We start from the raw sequence: 26,604 nt of genomic DNA on the forward strand, positions 1-26,604 counted from the left end.
CGCTCCCCAGCTGAACCATCACAGCTTCTCCAAGTTTGTGGAGGGTGCCGACCAGATCAACAGCTTCTTAAGGAATATTGAGATGCAGTGTCGGCGGTACAAGGTACCTCCACAGGAACGGGTCATGCGACTTGACACCTTGCTGTCCGGTCTGGCCAAACAGACCCTGCTGGCTGTTCCGGATGAGCTCAGCGATGACTATGATCACTTGAAAGAACTGTTGCTGGTCCAATATGCCCGCACTCCAGAAGCCTACCGTTGCAAGTTCCGGACAGAGGAGAAACAACTTCTGGTGTCCTTTGTGACCTTTGGTGCCCGCATGGCATTGCACGGGACCCGATGGCTGGAGGGGTGTGGGGCTAAGACTTATCAGGTTCTGCTGGACCTGGTGTTTCAAGAACAGCTTCTGCAACAGTGCCATCCAGAAAGTGAGAGCTTGGGTGTTCAACAAAAACCCAAGACCCACCAGGATGCAGCAAGACTCGCAGACGACTATATCACGAGCCGAGCCCTGATCAACGTCAAGGCAGCGACCAAAGCGGCGTCCCCAGTGGACTACGAAGCCACCTGCGGGTAGCAGTCCACCCAAGACGGGAGAGCTCTGGCACGAGCGACGGTGCTACAACTGTAACTGCACCGGTCACATAAAACCGGACTGCCCGGAGCCTCTGCGTTCCGGAGGACCCCATCAGGGGCAATGCACCCCAGCTGCGAGGCTGGTAGCCCGAGTACTGGTGGCCTCCAGCAAGGATCCCAGCCCAGTCATGGAAACAACCCCCATCGGAACGTCCCATGGAGAGCCTGCCCTGGTTTCCTTAGTGCCCACAGCCAGGAGCGGCAGACATCCCGGTGCACCAGCCGAGCTGCGGCAGAAGGATGGCCGGAGCAGACACCTCACCGCGGTCACAGTCGGTGACTGGCAAGCAGTCGGCTTGCTGGATTCAGGTGCTGCGGTAACCCTGGTATGACCTGATATGGTACGACCAGAGGAATTGCTCCCGGGAACCGGGATGCAGATCACAGTGGCGGACGGAGAGCCACGGTTCCTGCAAATTGCCCAAATCTTTTTGGATTGGGGGGAGGGACAGGGTGTGCGGTAGGCGGATGTTTAAACTGGTTTGGATGCGGAGGTGCTCCTCGGCAATGATCTGTGTCTGATGACCTGCACCTACGATCGGGTACCAAGACCCGCTGCGGTTGCGGCAATCACCTGGAGCCAAGCGGCGGCGATGCCGGCGGAGGTGGCTCCAGTCCCCCTGAAATTGGGACCAACGTTCGCGGAGGTCTCTGAGGAGACCAGGGAGATAAGCCAGGCTCAGTCGCAGACTCAGATCGACTTACTGTTCCCCCTTACAGTACCCCGTTCCCCCGACTTAGACATGACCGGGGGGTGGTTAGTAGTGCCCCAGGGATACAGACAGCAACTGTTGCAGGTAGCTCACTCTATTCCGTTATCGGGACATCAGGGGGTCACTAAGACGAGAGCCCGGCTCTTGCAGCGTTACTACTGGCCGGGGGCATCCCGGGATGTGGGCACTTTTTGCCGCTCCTGTGATGACTGCCAGTGGGTAGGTAAGGCAGGCGACCGTGTGAGGGCACCCCTGAACCCACTACCGGTAATAGGGGAACCCTTTCAGAAAGTAGCGATTGACTGCACCGACACACTTTATTCGAGCAAATACCCAGTATGTACCTGGCAGATACCTGGAATGCGCCGCTCCTCACCTCTGACAAGCCCCGTTGTGTTTGCCTTCCGAGCCTGGGTTCATGCCTGGCTGACGGGCGGCTGATCTGTTAAATGATAATGATTAGGATTTAATAGGCTGCAATGCTTCGCGTGTCTACCAGATGGCATAAATTCATGAATTGTAATGCAGTATATATATATATATGGAGAAGAATTACCTAAGCGCAAGTGAGATAAGGAATAGAGAAAACACAAAAAAGAATCATAGGGCAGTATATCTATATAGAGTGGATAATAGGCTGGTAAGATATGCGCTTACACTGATTAGATAATTATAAGCCTGTAATCCTCTCAGGGACTCACGAACGTAGCTTGTGCATGGCTTGTCTGTAAACTGCTGGGACTTCAGGAACTGCTCCCTGCTGGCAATCTGCTGCTGCTGTTTCAGGTGCTCTTCATCATAGGCACTCGTATCACACTGTGGAAGAATCTCACAGGGGGGGGGGGGAGGAGGGGGAAAAAACGGAAGGGGACAAAATATGTGTAAAATCGTTTTTAATCTAAAAATGGAGACTAGTTAAAATCTAGGTAATCAACTCACATTTTGTGAGAAAAATATAAGCAGTAGAGAGTGTTTTGCGAGTCATGCTTAAGAATTACAGTATCGTAGGAGTTATTCCGGAGCTATATATCATATGAGAATAGCTCCAGGTTCTCTTTGCTGTCTTTGCTGGTTGTATCAAAATCAGATAATCCTATAATAGGATTTTATTATCTAAAAATCTCCGAAAATTAATTTAAATTAGCCCAATATATATCTATAAAATTCCATTTGGGTTATTTGACACCATTAAACATCCCTATATTCCCTTAAAATATCATATGACATCATAATATATTATTCATCCTAGGTTAAATTTGGGATATATAAATATCACAATTAGATTAACAAGATTTGTAGACATTCCCCTGTTGGTCCCTAATATTGAATCAAGTTGTTCTTAACCTTTACCAGCTGGTTAGAGCAATAACACCATTTTTGCCCCACTTCAATACATATGTGGTTGTATTAATAGACTTATTTGAGGTATATGTTATAAAGAGGAGAGAGACGCCGAGAAGCCTCTGCACGATTTTCGTTTGGAGCTCCGGAATTGAATCCCTGCACTGACAGACAGGAAACATCGCGAGAGCTGGACCGCGTCACATGCAGCGTCACACGCCACGGCCGATCACGTGGTGCGGAACTCAGAGACACTGCAGAGAGGACTGGTAACCGGCATTTCTACACGAGTGTGAGAGACTCGCAAAACACTCTCTACTGCTTATATTTTTCTCACAAAATGTGAGTTGATTACCTAGATTTTAACTAGTCTCCATTTTTAGATTAAAAACGATTTTACACATATTTTGTCCCCTTCTGTTTTTCCCCCTCCTCCCCCCCCCCCCTGTGAGATTCTTCCACAGTGTGATACGAGTGCCTATGATGAAGAGCACCTGAAACAGCAGCAGCAGATTGCCAGCAGGGAGCAGTTCCTGAAGTCCCAGCAGTTTACAGACAAGCCATCCACAAGCTACGTTCGTGAGTCCCTGAGAGGATTACAGGCTTATAATTATCTAATCAGTGTAAGCGCATATCTAACCAGCCTATTATCCACTCTATATAGATATACTGCCCTATGATTCTTTTTTGTGTTTTCTCTATTCCTTATCTCACTTGCGCTTAGGTCATTCTTCTCCAGATCTTCCAGGCGGCAAGTGTGGAGCCGCAGACCTAAACAGCTGCAGTGTGTAGGGCTAGAGGTGAACCAGGGTACGTAACCCCCCCCCCCTCCCATTTTATTGGCTTTTTATAGTGGTGAGAATATCATTATCCTCAGGTACAAACTGTTTAGATTTGCGCTGTGTGTTTCTTCTGTATATATATATATATACTGTGCAGTATTGCAGCCAGCGGGAATAAAATGCTTCAATCCCTGCCTGGAAAATAACCCAATGCACTCGGGCAGAAAACAGTCACAAACCTCAATACACCCGGGTATACCCGAATTCGTGGGACTAGCCGAGCTCGAATAAAGTGTGTCGCCAGTGTGATATTGTAGGGCCCCGTATGATTCCTAGTAGATCATGGAAGTGCTACATCCTCACGGTGGTGGATTTTGCCACCTGGTACCCTGAGGCACTAGCGCTTGGCACCATTGACGCCAGGATAGTAGCTGCGCTTCTTCTTAACATTTTTGCTTGGGTAGGTTTCCCTAGTGAGATCCTAACCGATCAAGGGTCGCAGAACATGAGTGAACTGTTACAGTATCTCTGGGATGCCTGCGGTGTACAGCACCGGCGCACTACCCCTTACCATCCCCAGACAAACGGATTATGTGAGAGGTTTAACGGTACCCTGAAGCAAAGGACCTTTATAGAGGCGGAGGGGAAAGACTCGGAGATTCACCTGCAGCACTTGCTGTTTGCCTACCGAGAGGTACCACAAGAATCTACCGGCTTTTCTCCCTTCGAGCTGCTATATGGCCGCAGGGTAAGGGAACCTGTGGACCTATGAGTTCCTGGAGAAATGGGAGTGGGAAGCTACTGATACTGATGCTTCTGTGATCCAGTATGTGGTAGATCTCCAAGACCGGATAGAGATGCTCATGGGGGTGGCCCAGGACCATCTCAGGGCCGCTCAGACCAAGCAAAAGCAATGGTATGACCGGAATGCACGTAGTAGAGAATTCATCCCAGGTCAGCAGGTGCTTGTCTCAAACCCACTCGGGAGAACAAATTGATGGCTCTCTAGTCGGGACTGTATCCGGTTCTCCGAAAGATGAATGAGTACAACTATGTTGTACAGGTAGAACCAGACAGAAACAGGACCTATCACATTAATATGTTGAAGGAATACAGAGCTCCGATTATGGGAGCAGTGATGGCCATTTGTAGCCCACCACTGGAAGATCCGGCGAGCAATGCTCTGCCTGATCTCCTAGGGGAGGCTAGGCAGGGAAGCACTGTGGAGATAGGGGGACAGTTAAGTGTTAGGCAGAAGGTAGAGGTCAGGGACATGCTAGAAAGTATAGGGCTCTCTTTACTGACATGCCAGGGAAAACACACCTCACAGATCACCCAGTTCTCACAGGGGACCTGCGACCTCTGCATAAGCACGCTTACAGAGTGTCAGCAGAGGTCAAGACTAGTATAGAGAGGGAGATAGAGGAGACGCTGACCCGTGCTGCTTGCTCAACGCTGGGACGTTATCAGATGCTTATCCCATGCCCCGCATGGATGAGTTATTAGATGAACTCGCAGGGGCAATGTATCTGACCACCATGGATCTGAGCAAGCAGTATTGGCAGATTCCACTGACCTTGGAGGCTTGGGAGGTCAGCATTCATCACTCTGAGTGGCCTCTATGAATTTCTAGTGATGCCATCCGGCTACCTTCCAACGCCTGGTCAACTGTTTATGGAAGGGATGCAGAGTTATGCAAGGGCTTATCTAGATGACATTGCTGTCTTTAGTAATAAAAGGAAAAAGAAACAAGCGCAAAAAAACTGTGAATATAAAAGGATACGATATAGTCCATAAATAATGGTTTCTTTGGTGGGTGCCGCACCGTAATGCAAATGGGTTCTTTCTAGGCCACTTGAGTAGTTGAGGAAAAAGGGGTTCCCAATGCGCAGTCTCATCAAGGTATATATCAAAAAAGAAAGAAAGGCACACAATAGTGTATTATTGTATAATATGCTTTGAGCAAGAATATGTATTGCACTCACATTTTATGAAGTCAATCGGGCATTTCGGTTGCTAAGTTTAACCACACTGATGTTTGCAGTTTCTCCGTGAGCAGGACACCTATGACAATGCACACCGTCTAACAACAATAGGACTCGCAATGTTGTACAGGGTCACCGGTGCCAGGATACTCTCGATGGAACAGATAAAAACCACAAATAGTGTAATAATGTACAGATAGGTATTGATGAATAAAGCAAAATGTGCACTCACATTTTATGTGGAAATATAAAGGCTTATGGTTGTCAAAGTAACCAACTTATAGGAGTAATTCTGGAATGACAGGATATTCCCAAAAATAAAGGAAAAAAACGCAGGAAAAATGAAAAAATCTTCAAAGCATAAAAACCAAAAACAGTATGGCAATAAGGTATCAGAGGGAGCTAACACCAAAGACACTGAATCCCAACTCCCAATAAACCCCAGCGATGGCCATATACCAGGGGATATAGCTAGGAGGAGGTAGCAGTGCCCCAAATGGACTCCCAAGGGTCTAATGCAATCTGTATAGTTGGTAAAGAATGTCCCAACACGTTTCGTTTTAACAGATTATTCCAGGGGGTTTCTAAAAGTCCTGCTGTCCTTTTCCCTATAAGTAACTTTGAATTTGGCACCTTTTTTCCTTCATCCGGCTCTCATTGGTTGTGTACTGCGTTCCAGCAGTTCATGCGTTCCAAGCCATAGCGCGACGTCGCGTCTATGACGTCATTGCGTGGATACAATATGGATCGTGTGTGAGGTGCCTACTCCTCACACACGAGCAGCACAGAGTTATGGTAAGTGGCAGATGAGTAACAGAGTTAAGGAAGGCACAGTAAATGCCCCAAAGCTTTGCCTTATAGTAATTTAAGAAGTGAAATTACGAAAAATAAGTGTGGTATGTATAAGTGATGTGAATATCATCACAAAGGGAATAAATGATAAAGAAAGTGCCTGCGATCTGCGCGCAGCTAAAGGGGGAAAATTTGAATAAGTGTAGAATTACAAAGTGAAGAACAGACTAAAAAGCATAATAGCTGTCCCATAATGAACTAAATATATAATAAGTGACATAGTAAATAAACCTACAATTAATAAGGTTGGCTATCTAAAAAAATATAGACAAACTTACATAAAAAGATAAGCTTATAGATATCTAAATTCTGTATTACATAAGTGACATCATAACTATTATAAAGGTAAAAGAATATAAATACAGTCCCAAAAAAATCATAATAACAGATTTAAGTTAAAAATGCATTAAAATCAAAGTCAGCATTTAACCCTTTAGGGTATAGGGTTTTTAATTCAAAGATCCAGAAGGATTCTCTTTGTGATAGCTGCTTCACTCTGCCCCCCCCCCCCCTCCAATGTATCTGTACATGTTCAATTCCCATGTATTTTAAACCTGTATAGTTGGAGTTATGATATTTTTTAAAGTGTAGGGGGACACAGTGATTTTCCATCCCTAAATTAATGTTGCGTAAGTGCTCAAGAATTCTAGTTCGAAGTGGGCGTGTGGTTCTGCCAATGTATTGTAGCCCACATGGGCAAGTTAACATATATATATATATACGTACTTCTGCAATTAATGAAATATTTAATTTTAAAACATTTACCGGTATAATGAGAACTACAGTATATGTGTCTGTTTTTTCTTGCCTATTCTTTGCATGTAGAACATTTATAAAAACCCTTTGGTGGAGATGGTAACCATTTATCTGTTTCATATGTTTTCTTTATTTTCTTTAGGGCGCTTGGTGCTAACGAATCCTTGAGACTTCTCACTCGACTAAAAACCACTTGTGGGCAGTCCTCCAAAAAACTTCCTAAAATAGAATCTCCTTTTAAAATGTGATAATGCTTCTTAATGATCTTTTGGATTTTATCTGATTCTCTATTATATTTTGTTATAAATGGAATAAAATTGTCCTTTATTGGCTTTTTTCTTTTGTTATTAAAAGACTACTTCTATCCATTGTGTCCACTTTTTTCCGTGCGTTTTTTAAAAGAATATTATTGTACCTCCTTTCAATGAATCTTTTTTCCAAGATGGTAGCTTGTTCATGATAAAACTCTGTTTCTGAGCAATTTCTCTTAATGTGTCTTAATTGTCCTGTAGGGATATTATTCAACCAGGACTTATGGTGACAGCTATTGGTCAAAATAAAATTGTTGCTGTCGACTTCTTTAAAAAAGGTTTTGGTCTGAATGCAATTATTTTTAATATATATTTAAATCTAAAAATGAAATTTCTAAATTACTTATAGTAGATGTAAAAGAAAGATTAAGATTGTTGGTGTTAATATATTTTTAAAAAGACTTTCAAATTTCTTCTGTATTATTCCAAATAAAAACAATGTCATCGATATAGCGCCGCCATAGGACAAGGTTTGCGCCAAAGGGATTATTATGGAATATAAAATCTTGTTCCACATTCCCAGAAAAAAAAAATAGTAATTCCTGGTAATCCCATTTAGGACATGTAGCTGCAGTGCTAGACAGAATTAGGGAAGATGGACTTACCTTAAAACCCACAAAGTGCATGGTAGGGATGTCTGAGGTCCTGTACTTGGGGCACAGGGTGGGTGCTGGTATCTCAAACCAGAGCCAGGGTAGACGCTATAGTCCAGTGGCCTGTGCCTAGAACTAAGAAGCAGGTTATGGCATTCCTAGGCACCACAGGGTACTACAGGAAGTTTGTCCCACAGTACAGTGTCGTGGCCAAGCCACTGACTGACCTGACCAGAAAGCGACAGCCTGTGCTTATTACCTGGTCTCCTGCCTGTGAACTGCTTTCCAGGCTTTAAAGACTGCCTTTGCCGGTGCCCCCATCTTGGCTGCCCCAGACTACTCCAAACATTTCCTAATCCAAACTGATGTTTCAGACTGTGGCATTGGGGCTGTGCTGAGCCAGGTAGGGGAGGATGTCAGAGATCACCCCATGGTGTACCTCAGCCACAAGCTACTCCCCAGAGAGGTGGCATATGCCACCATTGAAAAGGAGTGCTTGGCAATTGTGTGGGCACTAAGGATTTACAACCTTATGTGTATGGGGGCTCTTTCACGGTCCTTGCTGACAACAACCCCCTGAGTTGGCTGCAGAGAGCATCAGGGGAGAATGCCAAGTTTTTATATTGGAGCTTGGCACTTCAAGAATTGTATTTCACTATCCAACACAAGAAGGGTAGTGAGCACAGCAACGCTAATGGACTATCTCATCAAGAGAACCCCTCTGAACTTGAGTTCTCCAACGGTGCCACTGGTGACCCGCTTCCCGTGAGGGGCAGCAGGCCGCAGGGCACCCATTGAGATGGGGAGGTGTAGCGATGGAGGGGTGCTGGCCCGGTAAAAAAGGGGTTACACCCCAGCTGTCCACCCCTACCATCGTATGGGAGGCGAGGGGTTAACTGTAATAATGATTACATGTGTTTTTATTCCCCTGTCTCAGTGCAATATGTGTTTCCCCCTGGTTACATGTATTTCTCCCCTTACAGTGTATGCACCAAACACATACACTGGGATCAGGTCGGGAGGGAAAGGGTGAATTGTATTTACATGTTTATGGCCCTTTGTTCCCCTTCCCGCCTTTTTAATCCCCGTTTACAGCCCGTGCCATAGGTCGCCATTGGAGCTCCATGCAAGTCTATGGAGATTTCAAGGGTTTTGGCCTGTTATCAAAGAAGACCAGCAGATGGCGCCAGAGAGGATGAGCGGAATTTCTCCATTGAAGTGAATGGCGTATTGCCTTTCAATGGGGATTCCTCGAGTCCGCTCTCCAAGAATGAGTTAGCTGCCGGCCAAACCGCAATCTCCGAAAGCGGATACAATTTCAATAAAAGAGCTTTTGATCGCTAAATTGGCATGGGAACTTTATCACGGCCAAGTTCATTCATATTAAAATTGTAGCTCCGGTCCTAGGGCAGGTAGCGGTCCAATTCTTTTAGCACCTAGCTCAGGATGTTTTACAGTTGAGATACATGTGAGATATTGATAATGCATGATGCAGTACTGTTCCTGCAATGTATTACGGCTGTTACTTATAAGAAAAATCAATAAAAACGATAAGTTAAAAAAAAAAAAAAAAAAAACACCAAGTGTGAACGTGCTAAAACGTAAAACCCATATCTCCGGTTCAGTAAGCACTAGAGGGCTGGGATTTGACCACCATGTAGTCACTGATCCGGCAGGATTGCATGGAAATTTCTAGCCCTCTCCGATCAACCGAACGGAGTATGGGTAACGGTTTAAAATGTGGTTCTGCCATTGACTCCAATGGCGGAGAAATGCAATATGTCTAACGTGTGGTGTTTAAGTGATATATTGTTATCTCCGGTTCGGTGGGTCCCAGCGAGCTGAAAATTGGCCACTGCTCCGGCATGAGGGTATGGCAATTTGTAGCCCCCTTGGCCAACCGAACGGAATATTTTATTGTATATAAAATATTGTGAACTCACTGTATTTTATGCCTAGTGTAAAGCCCGCGAAAACTACTGGCCCATACAGTATGTTAATGGTCAGGGGGCGACAATATGTCTACACAAAGGCCACTGATCAAAGGCTCATCCCCCTGGTTTGTATATACAGGGTGGAGAGAAAGCAGGACTTGGCCTTTCACATGAAGTGCCATAATCCACACCTTTGGTCAGGTTTCCCCGGCCCATATCCCCATCTGGAAGACTTAGAGTGGGTCCAAATGTTCTTAAAAAAAAAAAAACTTTTGAAGAACATTTGGATCCAAAAGACTAGAGAACAGTCTGTTACAGGGTTTTCTGAGAAGCTTTTCAATTAGCACTATACACTGGGTGGTGTAAAGGATTTTTATTGTAGACTTAAAAGTCACCATTTATATTCACTAATTGATTACAGTTCACTTTAATATTTTCAAGACACTTTATTACAGTATTTTTTTTTTTCACTATTTGGACACTATGCACTAAGTAAGCGCCAACACAATTATTTCTTTTAAAGACATAGAGTGGGGTTAGGAAAATGGGAGTCTGACTAAGGTATTGTGTGCATGTGCCAGCTACCTTGGGGCAGGTACCCACGTTAGCTGGCAAATGGTAATAGGGTACAGATAATTGTTAACCAATACCTGTGACCCAATGTTAGGGTATGGAGCCCAAATCGCATAAAAACGATGGTAAATTCTATGCCCAGTTTTCTTCGTGATTTTACCTGACTGATACCTGATGCCTGATGAATTGCTAATCTGAATCCTGATTACTTCATTGCCCCTTCCCACGTAAGTGTATATATTCTATTTTGTTATTTGTCCAATCTTGTGTGTTCACCTTCTTTGAAGGAATAAACTTTCTTTATCATATCACAGTCGCATTCAATTCAACCCAGTTATTTTAGCATATATTATAACCCTGTAAGCTACTGTGACACTGACCTGACCAGAAAGCGACAGCCTGTGCTTGTTACCTGGTCTCCTGCCTGCTAAAATGCTTTCCAGGCTTTAAAGACTGCCCTTGCCGGTGCCCCCATCTTGGCTGCCCCGGACTACTCCAAACATTTCCAAGTACTAACTGATGTCTCAGACTTTGGCATTGGGGCTGTGCTTAGCCAGTTGGGGAAGGACAGCCGAGAGCCCCCTGTAGTGTACCTCAGAGAGGTGGCATATGCCACCATTGAAAAGGAGTGCTTGGCAATTGTGTGGGCACTGCGCAAATTGCAACCTTATTTGTATGGGCACTCATTTACGTTCATTACAGACCACAACCCCCTGAGTTGGTTGCAGATGGCGTCAGGGGAGAATGCCAAGCTGTTGCGCTGGGGCTTGGCCCTGCAAGATTTTGACTTCATTATCCAGCATAAGAAGGGTAGTGAACACAGCAATGCTGATGGACTATCTCGTCAAGAGAACCCCTCTGAACTTGAGTTCTCCAATGGTGCCACCGGTGGCTGCAGGGCACCCATTTAGAAGGGGAGATGTAACGATTGGGTTGCTAGCCCGGTAATAAAGGGGTTACCCCCCAGCTGGCAACCCCTACCATCATGCAGGAGACGAGGGGTTAATGTAATTATGTGTGATGATCTGTATACATTCCCCTGCTTCAGCACAAGATGTGTTTCCCCTTGTTTCATATGTTCCCGCCTATTCAGTGTTTTACACCAAGCACATACACGGGGATCAGGTCGGGAGGGCAAGGGTTAACTGTTTTTGAGTGTTTATGGCTCTTTGTTCCCTTCCCTGCCTCGTGGCCACCATTTGCTACGAGTTACCGCCAACCGCCACAGAGCTCGTGTATGCCTATGTAAAGTTTAAAGGGCTGCTGGAGTGGTGGAAAAATGATGTGTGTTGCAAAACTGATTAAAACCGATGTCTTTATCTCCGGTTCGGTGTGGCGTAGAGAGCTGGAATTTGGCCACCATGCAGTCCCCCCTCCAGCATGATTGCATGGCAATTTAAAGCCCTCTCGAACTAACCGAATGGGGGGAGTTTAAACGTATAAGTTATGGTCGCCGCCATTGGCCACCATAGGGGGGAAAAGGGTGCTCGGTTTACAAAATGTTTAAAACCTGATATTTCTATCTCCGACTCGTGATAGCTGGAAAACTGGAATTTGGCCACCGGGTAGCCATGCCTCCGGCATGATTGCATGACAGTTTCCAGCCCTCTCAGACTAACCGAACAGAGGGTGTTTCATATGTATAGTTACGGTCACCGCCATTGGCCGCCATGAGGGAAAATATGTTGCCGGTTTTAAATATCGCATTAAACCTGAAATCATTATCTCCGGTTCGGTGAGGGCTAGAGGACTGATATTTGGCCACCAGGCAGTCACACCTCTGGCATGTTTGCATGACCATTTCCAACCCTCTCAGGCTAACCGAAAGAAGTATGGTTAACTGTATAAAGTGTGGTTGCCGCCATTGACTCCAATGACGGAGAAATGTGTTTTGTGTAACATGAGGTTCTAAAACCCAATATTGCTATCTCCGGTTTGGTGATATCTATAAGGCTGAAGTTTGGCCTCCATGCAGTCACCCCTCCGGCATGATTGCATGTCAATTTTCAGCCCTCTCAGATAAACTGAACAGAATATTTTTATACAGTAGGTATAAATTGTTATAGGCTTACTGTATATCTTTGCCTACTCAAAAGCCCGCGAAGGTTACTGGCCCAAAAGGTATGCTAATGGCCAGAGGGCACCTGCCTGTCTGAGGATCAAGCACCGATCAAAGGCTCACTCCCCCAGATTAAGTATGCAGGGCGGAGAAAGGGCAGGACATGGCAATTCACTTTATGTGCCATACTTCACACCTCTGGTCAGAGTCCCACGGTCCAGAATCCCAAATGGCAGACTTTGAGACGCCAACATTTTAGTGTGGGGTTCAGGAAATGGGACTGACTGAAGGGATGTGCGCAAGTGCCAACCACCTGGGGGCAGGTACCCTCCTGCTTCCCACGTTAGCTGGGAAGAGGTAATTGGGTCCAGGTAATTGTTATCCAATACCTGAGTCCCAATGTTAAGGGACAGAGCCCAAATCCCATATAAACGATTGCAAGCTCTATGCCCAGTGTCTTCGTTTTGTATCCTGTTGCTTGATGAACTGCTAGCCTGTGTCCTGGGCTATTTCATCTGTCCCCTTCCCAAGAAAGTGTTATATTCTGTTTGTTTTTTGCTCAATAATGTACAGTAGAGGCAACTCTTATTCGAACAAAAACCAGTGGCAATTCCCCAAAAAACCCAGGAAACACTCAGGTACATTCTGAATACATGCCTTAAACTTTCCTTAAACTAGCCCCAGCATTTCTGCATTGATTAATGGCCTATCAGATTAACAGCGGGGGTCCCTGGCAGTCCCATTCAAACTGAATTGGACTGCCAGGGATCCCTGCTGTGTTAATCCTATGGGTCGTTAGTCAATGCAGAAATGCCTTAAACGTGCCTCAAACTAGCCCAGAACATACCCAGCACATACCCAGCACATACCCAGAATGTAACCCGGCTAGTTTACGGCAAATGTTAGAATAAACGTTGCCTCTACTGTATGTCTACCTGAACAGTAAGGAATAAAATCTCTATATTATATCACAGTCTCATTCAATTCAACCCAGATTATAAGGTGTGTATTATAACCCTGAAGCTACCGTGACAACGCCCTAACCCCAGAAGCATACAGGAGCAAGTTCCGGACGGGGGGAGTCCTCCCTGGGGAGTCATTTGCTTACTATGCCGGCTGTATGGCCTTACACTGGACTCAGTGGGTGGAGCGGCTTGGGGTTACAAAATTCCATACCCAATGGACTTGTTCTTTCAAGAACAGCTTCTGCAGCATCTCCCCTCGGACGTGAGGGCATGGGTCTTTGACCACAAACCTCAGACCTATGAGGAGGCTACGAAAATGGCAGATGAATATGTGGACAGCAGGGCTGCAATGGATGATCCAGCAGCTCCCAAAGGAACGGTCTGCATGGCCAAGGGAGCTAAAACTACCCCTCAGTGGACACAGAAACCTGCAGCAACCGTCAACGCACCCATGGCTGAAGAGTTTAAACACGAGAGGTGTTGTTTTGCCTGCAATAAGGTCGGTCATCTCAGGCCAGACGGACCGGACAGGACTGGTCCAAGGGACCTCATCAGGGGCAACGATTATCAGCTGTGAGGCCGGTCACCCATGTGCGACTGGCACACACAGAGGAGCCAACTACAGCCATTGAAACAGCCCACAGATGGATGTCCAGTGGAGAATATGCCCTTTCCACCTCGGGACAAGCAGCGGAGATCAGGGGACATTAGGTTGCTCCAGTTGGGATGCAGCCCAACGATGTCCGGCAGAAGCATCTGTGGAAGGTGACCATTGGAGACCGGCAGGCGGACGGCTAACTAGACTCCGGTGCCACTGTTACACTGGTTCACCCTGATATGGTGCGGCCAGAGGATTTGGTCCCGGGCACCGGGATGCAAGTGACCATGCCAGACAGAGGACCTCAGTCACTCCAATTTGCCTGGGTCTTTTTGGACTGTGGTGCTGAGGTGGCATGAGGGAGGTAGGGGTTTTAGCTGGGTTGGATGCCGAGGTCTTTCTGGTAACGACCTGGGACATGTAACCTGTGTTTTCACCACTGTGTTGGCGCCTGTTGCAGCGATAACCAGGATCCAGTCAGCAAAGATTGCAGCAGAACCAGACCCCTATGCCTCTGAATTTTGGGCCTACGGTTCCAGCAGTCTTTGCAGAGACCAGACAAGTAAGCCAGACAAAGTCGCATTCTGAGACTGACTTACTGTTCTCTGTCCCCTGACTTAGGTATGACCAGAGGGTTGCCAGAGTTAGGTACCCAGTTTAGGGATGCGGTGCGATCAGACCCCAGCTTAGAGGGCATGAGACTTCGGGTGTCCGATTCTAAGTCAAGCGTTGTGTCTGATTACTTCTTGTGGCACCACGGGCTTCTGTATAGAGAGCAAAGGACAACCGGGTTAGATGAGATATGGACGGGGAATTGACAGCTAGTGGTACCCCAGGATTATAAGCAGCAGTTTTTTTGGGTAGCCCACTCCATTCCACTCACTAGGGGGTCGCTCGGACGCGAGCCCAACGGTTGCAGCATTATTACTGGCTGGGGGCATCCAGTGCGGTGGCAGATTTCTGTGATGCCTGCAAGCGAGTAGGTAAGGTGGGTGACCGTGTGAAGGCACCCCTGAACCCGTTACAGGTAATAGGGAAACCCTTTAAGCGGGTAGCCATGGACCTCATGGGACCCGTCATGGTTCCCAGCTGGTCAAGGAAGCGCTTCATTCTCACGGTGGTGGACATTGCCACCCGGTACTCTGAGGCGGTAGCGCTTGCCACCATTGATGTTAGGGCAGTAGCAAAAGCCTTGCTAACCATTTTTTCTAGGGTAGGTTTCCCTAGTGAGATCCTAACCAATCATGGGTCGCAATTCATGAGTGAATTGCTCCTTTGTCTCTGGGATGCGTGTGGGGTGAAGCACCAGCACACTACCGCTTACCACCCCCAGACCAACAAACTATGTGAGAGGTTCAATGGGACCCTGAAGCAGATGCTTAAGATTTTTATACAGGCAGAGGGAAAAGACTGGGAGATTCACCTGCAGCACTTGCTGTTTGCATACCGAGAGGTAATGCAAGAATCTAAAGGCTTCTCTCCCTTTGAGCTGCCATTTGGTCGCAGGGTACGGGGACCTCTGGACCTATTCCATGAGGGATGGGAAGGGGAGACTACCAATACTGATGCTTCTGTGCTTCAGTATGTGATAGATCTCAGAGACCGGCTAAAGATGCTCAAGGGGTTGGCACAGGACAACCTTAGGGCTGCTCAAACCAAGCAGAAGACTTGGTATGATCAGAATGCCCGTAGCAGAAAATTCATCCAAGGACAGCAAGTGCTTGTTCTCAAGCCCACTCGGGAGAACAAATTAATGGCTGCCTGGTCGGGAACGTATCAGGTACTCCAAAAGATGAATGAGTGCCCCTATGTTGTACAGGTAGATGCTGTGGCAGGAAGGAATAAGACCTATCATATAAACATGCTTAAGGAGTACATAGCACTGAGTGTGGCATCAGTGCTGGCCATTTGCAGCCCACCAATGGGGGATCTGGCATACAATGCTCTGCCAGATCTCCTGCATGAGGCTAGGCAGGGGGGTACAGTAGAACAGGTTGAAATAGGGTCTCAGCTGAGTGTCAGGCAGAGAGCAGAAGCCAGGGCTATGCTAGAGAAGTTTTGGGCTCTGTTCACAGATAATCCAGGCAAGAAACACATCACAGATTCACCCAGTGCTTACGGTGGATCTGAGACCTCTGCATAAGCACACTTACAGAGTGTCAGCACAGATCAAGGGCAGTATAGAGAGGGAGGTAGAGGAGATGCTGGCCCTGGGGGTAATTGCACTGTCCTTGGGATTGTCCGGTTGTCCTGGTACCTATGAAGGTTGGGACCACCCGGTTCTGTGTGGACTACCGGCAGCTCAATGCGGGAATGGTGTCAGATGCCTATCCCATGCCCAGCATGCATGAGTTGCTAGATGAACTCGTGGGGGCAAGGTATCTGACCTCCATGGATCTGAGCAAAGGGTATTGGCAGATCCCCTTGACCAAGGAGGCTAGGGAGAAGTCGGCATTTATTACTCCAAGTGGCCTCTATGAATTCCTAGTGATGCCATTTGGGATGAAAAATGCACCGGCTATCTTCCAACGCCTGGTCAATCGTTTGCTGGAAGGTATGCAAGGGTTTGCAAGCGCCTACCTGGACGACATTGCTGTTTTTATTAATTTGTGGTACTCACATTTAGTGCATGTAGCTGCAGTGCTAGCCAGGAATAGGGAAGCGGGACTCACTTTAAAACCCACCAAGTGCTTAGTAGGGATGGCAGAGGTACTGTATCTAGGGCACCGCGTGGCTGGCGGACATCTTAAGCCAGAACCAGCTAAAGTAGAAGTTATAGTGTAGTGGCCCGTTCCCAAAACCAAGAAACAGGTTATTGCTTTCCTTGGCACCGCAGGCTACTATAGAAAATTTGTTCCCCAGTATAGTGCCATTGCCAAACCCCTGACTGACTTGACCCAGAAGCGACAGTCTGTGCTGGTAGTCTGGTCTCCTGCCTGTGAGGTCTCCTTTCAGGCATTAAAGACAGCACTGGCCAGTGCCCCAAGCCTTGTTGCACCAGACTATGCCAAAAATTTCTTGGTGCAGACTGATGCCTTGGATTATTGCATTGGTGCTGTACTCAGCCAGTGGGGGAGGAGGGCAGTGAACACCCAATGGTGTATTTGAGCCGCAAGCTGCTGCCCAGAGAGGTGGCTTATGCCACCATTGAAAAAGAATGTCTGGCCATAGTATGGGCTTTAAAGAAGTTACAGCCCTATCTGTATGGCAGACCTTTTACAGTAATCACAGACAACAATCCCTTGAGTTGGTTACAGAGGGTGTCTGGGGATAAAGCTAAACTCTTGCGTTGGAGTCTTGCCTTACAGGAATTTGACTTTACTATCCAGCACAAGAAGGGCAGCGAGCATGACAATGCTGATGGCCTTTTCCGCCAGGACAGTCCTCAAGGACTCATAACATCAAGAGCTGGCAGGCCAGCTCAACGACCAGACGAGGTGGTCAGGGCAGAACCTGCGCTTTGAGTGGGGGAGGTATGGTTTGAGTGGGGTTAATCAGGTTCTTAATAAAGGTATTATACGCGGCTGATTAACCCCAACTCGTATTGGGAGTGAAGGGGTTAAAAGTATATCCATGACCCTAATGTATGTGCCTTTGTCCCAGCCTTTTTATCACCATTTTGCAGGCTGCTTCCTTCCTGCAGTAATAGAAATAAATGCAAAGTGTGCTATAATGTTGTTAGGCACAAGATGGCATTGTAAGCGCCAAAGCCAGCGCTGATTGAATAAGCGTGGCTGAGACTTGGAGGTCTGTTTGAAGTATGGGTATCCATTTCCAAGCATTCAACACTGTAACCGCAAGTAAATTGAATAAGTGGCTTGCGGTTAGGGTTGAAAAGGTTTACCGATAAAATGTATCCGTACCTTGTGAGCTCCCGTAAAATGAAAGGCAGAAAGTCTATTGCCATGGGAAGTCGGTCAATTGGGGTGAGAAGTAGGTGAACTTGGCTTCCCACGAGCTAGCCTTTCAATTAAGCGGGCTAACTCGGGAATGCAAATTACAGTTGTGACACCCACAGAACATGATGTTTTAATAAAGTGTATGATACTGTAAGTTTTCAAATGTACAGGCAGGAACAGTTTTTTCTGTGAGCCCGGGAGAAATCCTTTGGCATGTAAATATGCCAAGGGTAAATGAGCTGAGGGTATTTTCCTTCCTACACTTCAAAGACCCCTTGTTCAGTGGGAGACTGTAAGTCTAGTGGAGTGCCGGAATGATCCAAAGTGTGAAAGTGGCCGGGATGTTGCTGAGTGCCAGATCCCAGTACTCAGGATGAGCCCTTCACACCTTGGAGCCAAAACCCAGACCAAGGGTCACCAGGAAAAGGGTGTACTCCAGGTATGCTAAGTCGCATGTATGTCAAGCTAACACATGCATGGTGCAAACAGGAAAGCCTTTTTGCCCGGTTTTGCAAACTACTGGCAAATCGGAGATTGGTGGGTTAAGTGTTCCCAAAGAGGGGATTGGGCAGGCACGTTATAGATAGGTCTGTGAACCCTATAAAATTGCCCGCCGAGCTATCCCCGGTGTGATTCATGACATAACCAAGCTTTGCACAAGATTCTGTTCGCGTACAGCGATAGCTGGTCCAGTACGCAAGGGGTTAACAACATCGCAACCAAGGATTTACCCCAAACTCCGGAATTTGTTAGCCCTGGTGACTCCCCAACGAATTCTTATGAACTTCTATGAAATTCCTTTATTTGGCGGAGTTATTAGATCAGCAACTTGCGATCTAGCCAAATGGACTTTAAACCAGACACTGCATTTCTTGCGGTTTCTTGCAAAGGACATTTTATTTTGTTTCCCCATCCCAGATAGTGTTGTATTAAGTGTATTCTGAAGCTGTCATGTGTTTGTCTATCATGGAAACAAATTACAATTTATTTTGCCCTCATTGGTTTGTTCAATCGAGAATCTCAACAATATATAAAAGTGTTAATAAGTACTGGTCCACCGTGACAACCACGGTATGCTGGTAAAGGGGCAGTGAGCTGACATTCAGGACACAACGAACAATAATCTATTATTGCTGCCATCACCCCTGGCCAATAAAAACTCCTGATAATACGCTCTTTCGTCTTTTAAACACCTAGGTGACCACCTAGAACATGGCTATGTGCGAGGGTTAACACAGTGCGCTGATAATTTTTTGGCACTAACAACTGCTTTACTCTAACAACCTGCTTTTCCTCAAGGCAATACAATAGATCATTATCCACCTCAAAGTAAGGATAAGACAAGGGTCTGTCTTGATTAGTTGGTTTACCATTCCTTTCTGAATGTCATTTCGGGCTACTGATAAAGTGGGATCAGACCACTGGGCACTCTTAAAGTTACCTGGGCTGACCTCTAAATCATTTTGGTCAATGGGCCTTATTCAGTAAAGCAATTGGAGTTTAAGGGAACTAGTCCCAGTATCAGGGCTCAGTAATCACCATGACATATATATATGAAGTCCATTGATATAGGTCACACCAGAGGGAAACTGAGCTATGATCCAAGCTAAGTGAGACTTATAAACACCTTATAAACTGTAACTTCTGTCAATATATAAACAAAGCAGTAATGGAATGTCTCAGAGAGGGTGGCAGACCTATATATATACCATAGGGGTCATGCCTACCCTCTCAAAACAAACTGCATGCGTGAATGACATAAGGAGTAAATAGGTAAGTACTCACTGGTGTAGCAGCTCATCCTGGGGTGGTGCGTGCATCACGCCAGCATAGAAGATCAGGTCAGTGTCCCGTGGAGTACAGGAAACGGAGCACAGCAATGTAAGAGAAAGGGGGCCACAGACCAGCAAAAAGGGTAAAAAAGTTTAATGGGTAACAAGTGAGGGGTAAAGGACTACTCTGACGCGTTTCGGGAATAGGTCCCTTTGTCAAAGAGTTAGTTTGCGTCTGTTTTACTTCACGATTATGTATGTGATCCCCCGCCCCCAACAGTGACGTCACGGGCCGAAATCTCACGCGATCTAGGAAGCTTGAGTTACCATTGGTTAGAACTAGTCACCAATAGGATGCCTTTCTGAGACCCGCCTCTCGTGAGCGCTGCGGGTGCGGGGAAGCACAGTGGGAAGTAAATAACAGAGGTACCAGGAACAAAGTGACGTATAAAAACAATGCAACTAAATGTTGCGAGGGAAACAACTGAATTACAGCAATATTAAAAAACACAAACTGTGACCACATATTAACGTTGGAGGAAACAAGAGAATGATATTTAGTTATATATAAAATTAAATATCGCTTGACATGGCTATAATGGAAGAATAGACATAATAACTAATGCTTGTGCTTAATGCATTTTGTAGAACCAGAGTGTAAAGAATCATAGTAAAGAGCCAATAAAGGATCCAGACTTAAATTGGATAGCAATTCATCTATAACACATTGAAACATTGGAATAAAACATAATATTATGGCCAATCCAGAACTACTACAGTAAGTATGGCCAACATATTGGTAAGGTATCTAATAGTCTTGACAAATTTCTAAATGATAGGCAACTGGTAAAGGGTCAAGGGGGGAGAGGGGGAAGGGGGGGAGCCAATGTCCCGAGGGCATAAATCCAGTACATTTCCCTGCGATTGAGAAGAGCCTCTCTGTCTCATCCTCTGGTGTTCTGTTGTATATGCTCAATGGCACTAAATGTAAAGTTTTGTAAGGAACCATAAGGACAACCCATGAAGTGTTGTGCTACTGGGAATCTCTCGTTCCTGTTCTTTATGCTCCTAATATGTTCGCTCACTCTTTCTCTAAGTGTGCGGATGGTTCTGCCTATGTAGCCACTGCCACATTAGCACCTCAGCAGATATATGACATATTTTGTGTTGCATGTCATGAACGAATAAATCTTGTGATTCTGTTTGGTTTGTATGTTTCTAATGCGTTTGATCGGAAATGCATATCTGCAGTAACTGCAGTTCCCGCAGCTATGAAAACCCCTAGTTGGTAGCCTATCAGAGACCTTTTTACGTTCAAACAGACTGGGAGAGATTTTATTACCAATTGTCTTTGCTCTTCTGAAAACAATTCTGGGATATGTTTTAGTATATTCATCTAAATCTCTGTTGAGTTTAAGTACACCCCGTGTTTAGCCAGAATAGCTCTGATGTTTTGAGCCTGCCTCGAGTATGTCGTAATGAAGAGCGGTAATGTATATATTTTGCTCCGAATGGAAGAATGATGATTTTCTCTTCAAAGAATCATTTTTAATTTTTCTCAAAAGTGTAACCCTATCTGTTTTCTGTGCGTGTTCAAAGGCACAATGGATATCTCCTTCACTATAACCTCTAAGTCTAAACCTAGTGGATAGTTGTTCTGATTGTTTTAAAAAGGATTCTTCGGTTGAACATATTCTCCGGAGTCTTAAAAATTGCCCCTTCGGAATTCCCTTTATTAGTGATCTGGGATGAGCACTATCAGCCCTGAGCAAGGAGTTGCGAGAGTACTCTTTTCTAAACATATCAATTTGAATCGCCTGACCTGCATCAATATATAGAAAATCCATATGGATATCATTGTATTTGTGTGTAAATTTTAAATTAAACAAATTGTTATCAAGATACTCAAAGAATGCATGCAGTGATGATATGTCTCCTGACCAAATGAATAATAAGTCGTCGATGTAGCGACAAAAGAACATAATATTGTATCTAAAGGGATTTGTGTCACCGAAAATGTGTGTGGTTTCCCAAAAGCCCATGAAGAGATTGGCATATGAGGGTGCAAAGGAGGTCCCCATAGCCGTGCCCTGTGTCTGTAGATAGTAAGTGTTGTTAAATAAGAAATAGTTGTGTTGTAATATAAAGATAACTGAATCTAAAATAAACGTGCTTTGTGCCATGTGAATGTTAGAGTGATTAAGATAATACAGTAGCTAATAGCTTGGGTGCCTAATGTGTGATTAATAATGGTGTATAAAGAAGTCACATCAAGAGTTACCCAAAGAAAGGAATGTGCCCATGTAATTCTTTGAATGTCTGATAACAAATCGGATGAGTCCCTTAAATAGGAAGGAAGGGTTTTAACCAAGGGTTGTAAAAATTGATCCACGTACCTAGAAAGACCATCTCCCAAAGATCAAATGCTCGATATGTTAGGTCTACCCGGAGGATTTACCAGAGACTTATGGATCTTTGGGATATGGTGAAAAATAGGTATCGTGGGAAAAGGGTTAAATAAAAAAGCAGACTCCTGTTGGGTGAAAACACCCAACACCTTGCCCATTTCTATCAGTTCTTTAATCTCGTTGAGATAGGGAATTGTGTTTTTTTTTCTAATTTACAATAGGCTTGGGTATTTTGTAATTGTCTTAGAGCTTCATCAAAGTATTTATCAATATGCATCACAACGACCGCTCCACCTTTGTCAGCATTTTTTATAATGATGTCTCCTCTGTTACCGAGGGAACTAAGGTGTACTCTTTCTTCTTTTGACATATTATCATATGCAGATGTGGAAAATGAAAAGCCCCTAGCTAACATTTTCAGATCATTTTCAACCAGTTTTTCAAAGGTTTCTAAATGGGCTCCTTTGTTGTAGGATGGACAAAAAACTGATTTGTTTTTAAACTTGGTATGTTTACTATCAGTTAAAAAAGTATATTGTTCATCCGCATCCACCCCTGTTGTCTCACTCAATTCTTGTTCGTTTAGTAAATCTTCCATATCCTGAATAACACTCAACTCACCAAAGGAAGGTCTCTCCAGAGCGTCAACCAGAGAGGTTGGACTGAGATCATCCAAGCTGTCCGGTGGAGGGATTCTGGTGATGTTCGCACCCCAAGACAAGAAGAATTTTTTTAGAGACAATTTTCTAACATATTTTTGGAGATCAATGACAGTGCTGAAGAGGTCAAAATTATCGCTTAAAGCGAAATTCAGACCTTTCTCCAGCACTGACATTTCTCCCCCCGACAGCTCAATGCCTGAAATGTTAACAACATTGGTTGGATATGTCAGTAATCCCTCTTCCCTCTGTTTGGCGCCTCTTCTTTTAAGCGAGCGCCTTGTCCTTTTGAATGTTTTTTTGGGTTCTTAGAACTTCTCAGTTCATAGGACATCGAGGTATCTTGAGAAGATCTCTCTTGGCGTGCCTCATATTCCGTCTGGTCTCGAATCTTGTCAGTATCCTCATCTGTTGAAAAAGGCCCCCTTTCTCTTACATTGCTGTGCTCCGTTTCCTGGACTCCACGGGATACTTACCTTATTCAGTAACGGTTGATAAAAATTATCTTCATGGCATTTAAATCGCCGTTTTGTTGAGCGTTGCTATCACGACATTCAGCAAGCCTTCATTACCGTTCATATCAAAATTCCGAAAGCGAGCGATTTGCTGCCAGCGATAGCATCGACCCTCTGAAAAGGCCAAACCCGCCGATACATTTCTGCTGTAGAGAGCGCTGCTCTGAGAGAGCCACCTCTGTCAGCAAAAATCTCAGCCACAAATTATGTTTTTTAATGTACATTTCTTTCTTAATGTAGATGTGCAGGGGGTCTCTGGAGCTGAACTGCGTTGGTTTGAGGTCCGGGTACCCCCTGCTTCCCGAGATACAGGCCTCTTTATGGGGTGCCGTTATCTCCTATGCTTTGAAATGTCCCGGTCACGTGACACGTGACAGAGGATTATGATTGGCTGGCATAATTCCCCTCCCGCAGGGCTTAAACAGCCACTATGGGCCAAATACCCCCTTTACCCACCCACCAATAAGCCTGGCACGGGTGGTTAACCCCTTCATTGCCTTAGCGGTTAGCCACTAAGGTAAGGAAGTTGCTGTAAATGCATTTTTTCCTGCTTCGGATGCATGCCGGGGTTCTCCGGTGCTGTTATTAATGGGTATCAGCTCTGGAGACCCCCGGCATCGATCCTATGCAGGAAAAAGGCCACATTTTTTCCAAGTCCCCACTTATCACCGCTCATCGACGTATCTCCCCACCAATCTGCCAACTTTTTGTGGCGTATTGAATTGGGGATATGATCGCCTTTTTAGGCTGCGCTTTTAGTGTTGGCTACGGCTACCGCTAAAGCTACAGATGATGTCTCCCGTCTCCGTAGCCCAAGCGAAAGTTGTAATTTGGGTTTGGGAGTCGTCTCACTACAGGGGGAGTGACGGCAGGCAGAGGGGCGGTGACAAGAGCAAGAAGGAAGGCTGAATTGGAGAGGAGTTGTAATTTCTGTTTGTATGCTGAATTTACTGTACTTTTACTTTAAATTACGGGAGAATTTACTATTTTAAAGTTGTTCATATAGTGTGATTTACTTGACAGACACACACACACAGACACACACAGACACATACACACACACACACTCAGGGCCGCCAACAGAAATCATGGGGCCCAGGACAAATGAAAGGAGCAGCCCCCACCACAACCCATAGCGCACCTACTACGGAAAAAAAAATTTTTAGCGCACAACTTTTACTTAGCCCCCCAATACATATAAAAATACACCCCCCCCCCTCCTCCTCCAATACATATAAAAATACACCTCCAATAATAAAACGCTGCACACGGTGCCGGCAGCGGCCGAAGTCAGCTGGGCTAAGCTTCCAGTGTGAGAGGGAGGCCTGGCTCACGCACAAGCAGCCATTGTGGGACTGAGAGGTGCCTTCAGCGGGGCAGGGCCGACAGCAACTGCTGTGACATGCAGCTGGGCCCCTGACACCGCCAGACCCCTGCAGTACTACCAGTCGCCGGGCCCCTGCCAGCCACCCCGCCCCCCACTGCCAGCCACCACCCCCCCCCCCCACTTCCAGCCACCACCCCCCCACTGCCAGCCACTGCCCCCCCACCACCACACTGCCTCCCCTGAAGCCACCAGCCTGACCTTAGATAATCTCCAAGGTAAGCCTGATTTTTATATGTATTGGGGGTGTATTTTATGTATGTATTGGGGGGGAGTGGGGTATATTTGTAGATGTATTGGGGGGAGTGGGGTATATTTGTAGATGTATTGGGGGAGTGGGGTATATTTGTAGATGTATTGGGGGGAGTGGGGTATATTTGTAGATGTATTGGGGAAGTGGGGTATATTTGTAGATGTATTGGAGGAGTGGGGTATATTTGTAGATGTATTTGGGGGATTGGGGTATATTTGTAGATGTATTGGGGGGGGAGAGGGACATATTTTTAGATGTATTGGGGGGTGGGGTGTGTTTTTATATGTATTAGTGGGTTAAGTAAAAGTTACGCACTAAAAAATTATTTACGTGCGGTTGAGGGGGGGGGGGCTACTCCTTTCATTTATCCTGGGCCCCATGATTTCTGTTGGCGGCCCTGAGCTCACACACACAAAATCCCCCCCACACACACACAATCCCACACACAATCCCACACACAAACACTCACACAAACACTCAAAAAAACACTCTCACACACACACTCACACACACACACACACACTCACATTCCCCCCCACACACACAACCCCCCCCACACACACAATCCCCCCAGACACACAATCCCCCCCACACACAATCCCCTACACACACACACAATCCCACACACAATCCCAATCCCACACACACACACAATCCCACACAATCACACACACACACACACACACACACACACACACACACACACACACACACACACACACACACACACACACACACACACACAATCCCCCACTCACACACTCACACACTCACACACAATCCCACACACTCACACACAATCCCACACAATCCCACACACTCACACACAATCCCACACAAACAATCCCACACCCACACACACACACAATACCCCCACACACACACACAATCACACACACACACACACACAATCCCCCACACAATCCCCCTCACACACACATTCCCCCACACACAATCACAATCCCCCCCACACACAATCCCCTACACACACACACAATCCCACACACAATCCCAATCCCACACACACACACACACAATCCCACACAATCACACACACACACACACACACACACACACACACACACACACACACACACACACACACACACACACACACACACACACACACACACACACACACACACACACACACACACACACACACAATCCCCCACTCACACACTCACACACTCACACACAATCCCACACACTCACACACAATCCCACACAATCCCACACACTCACACACAATCCCACACAAACAATCCCACACCCACACACACACACAATACCCCCACACACACACACAATCACACACACACACACACACAATCCCCCACACAATCCCCCTCACACACACATTCCCCCACACACAATCACAATCCCCCACACACAATAACAATCACACACACAATCACACACACACACAATTACACATCCCCCCTCTCCCTGCACTCACACACAGACACATTCCCCCTCTCCCTGCATCAGAAGCTATCTGATTGGTTACAGCCTGTCACATGATGAGACCGTCTCAGTAAAAATCAAATTCTACTGACTACAGAAATTCATGTCACTCTGTCGCTCCGTCGCTCCATCGCCGTCGTGCCTACTAT

The sequence above is a fragment of the Ascaphus truei genome, chromosome 1, assembly GCF_040206685.1.
Source record: "Ascaphus truei isolate aAscTru1 chromosome 1, aAscTru1.hap1, whole genome shotgun sequence".
Classification (NCBI taxonomy): Eukaryota; Metazoa; Chordata; class Amphibia; order Anura; family Ascaphidae; genus Ascaphus; species Ascaphus truei.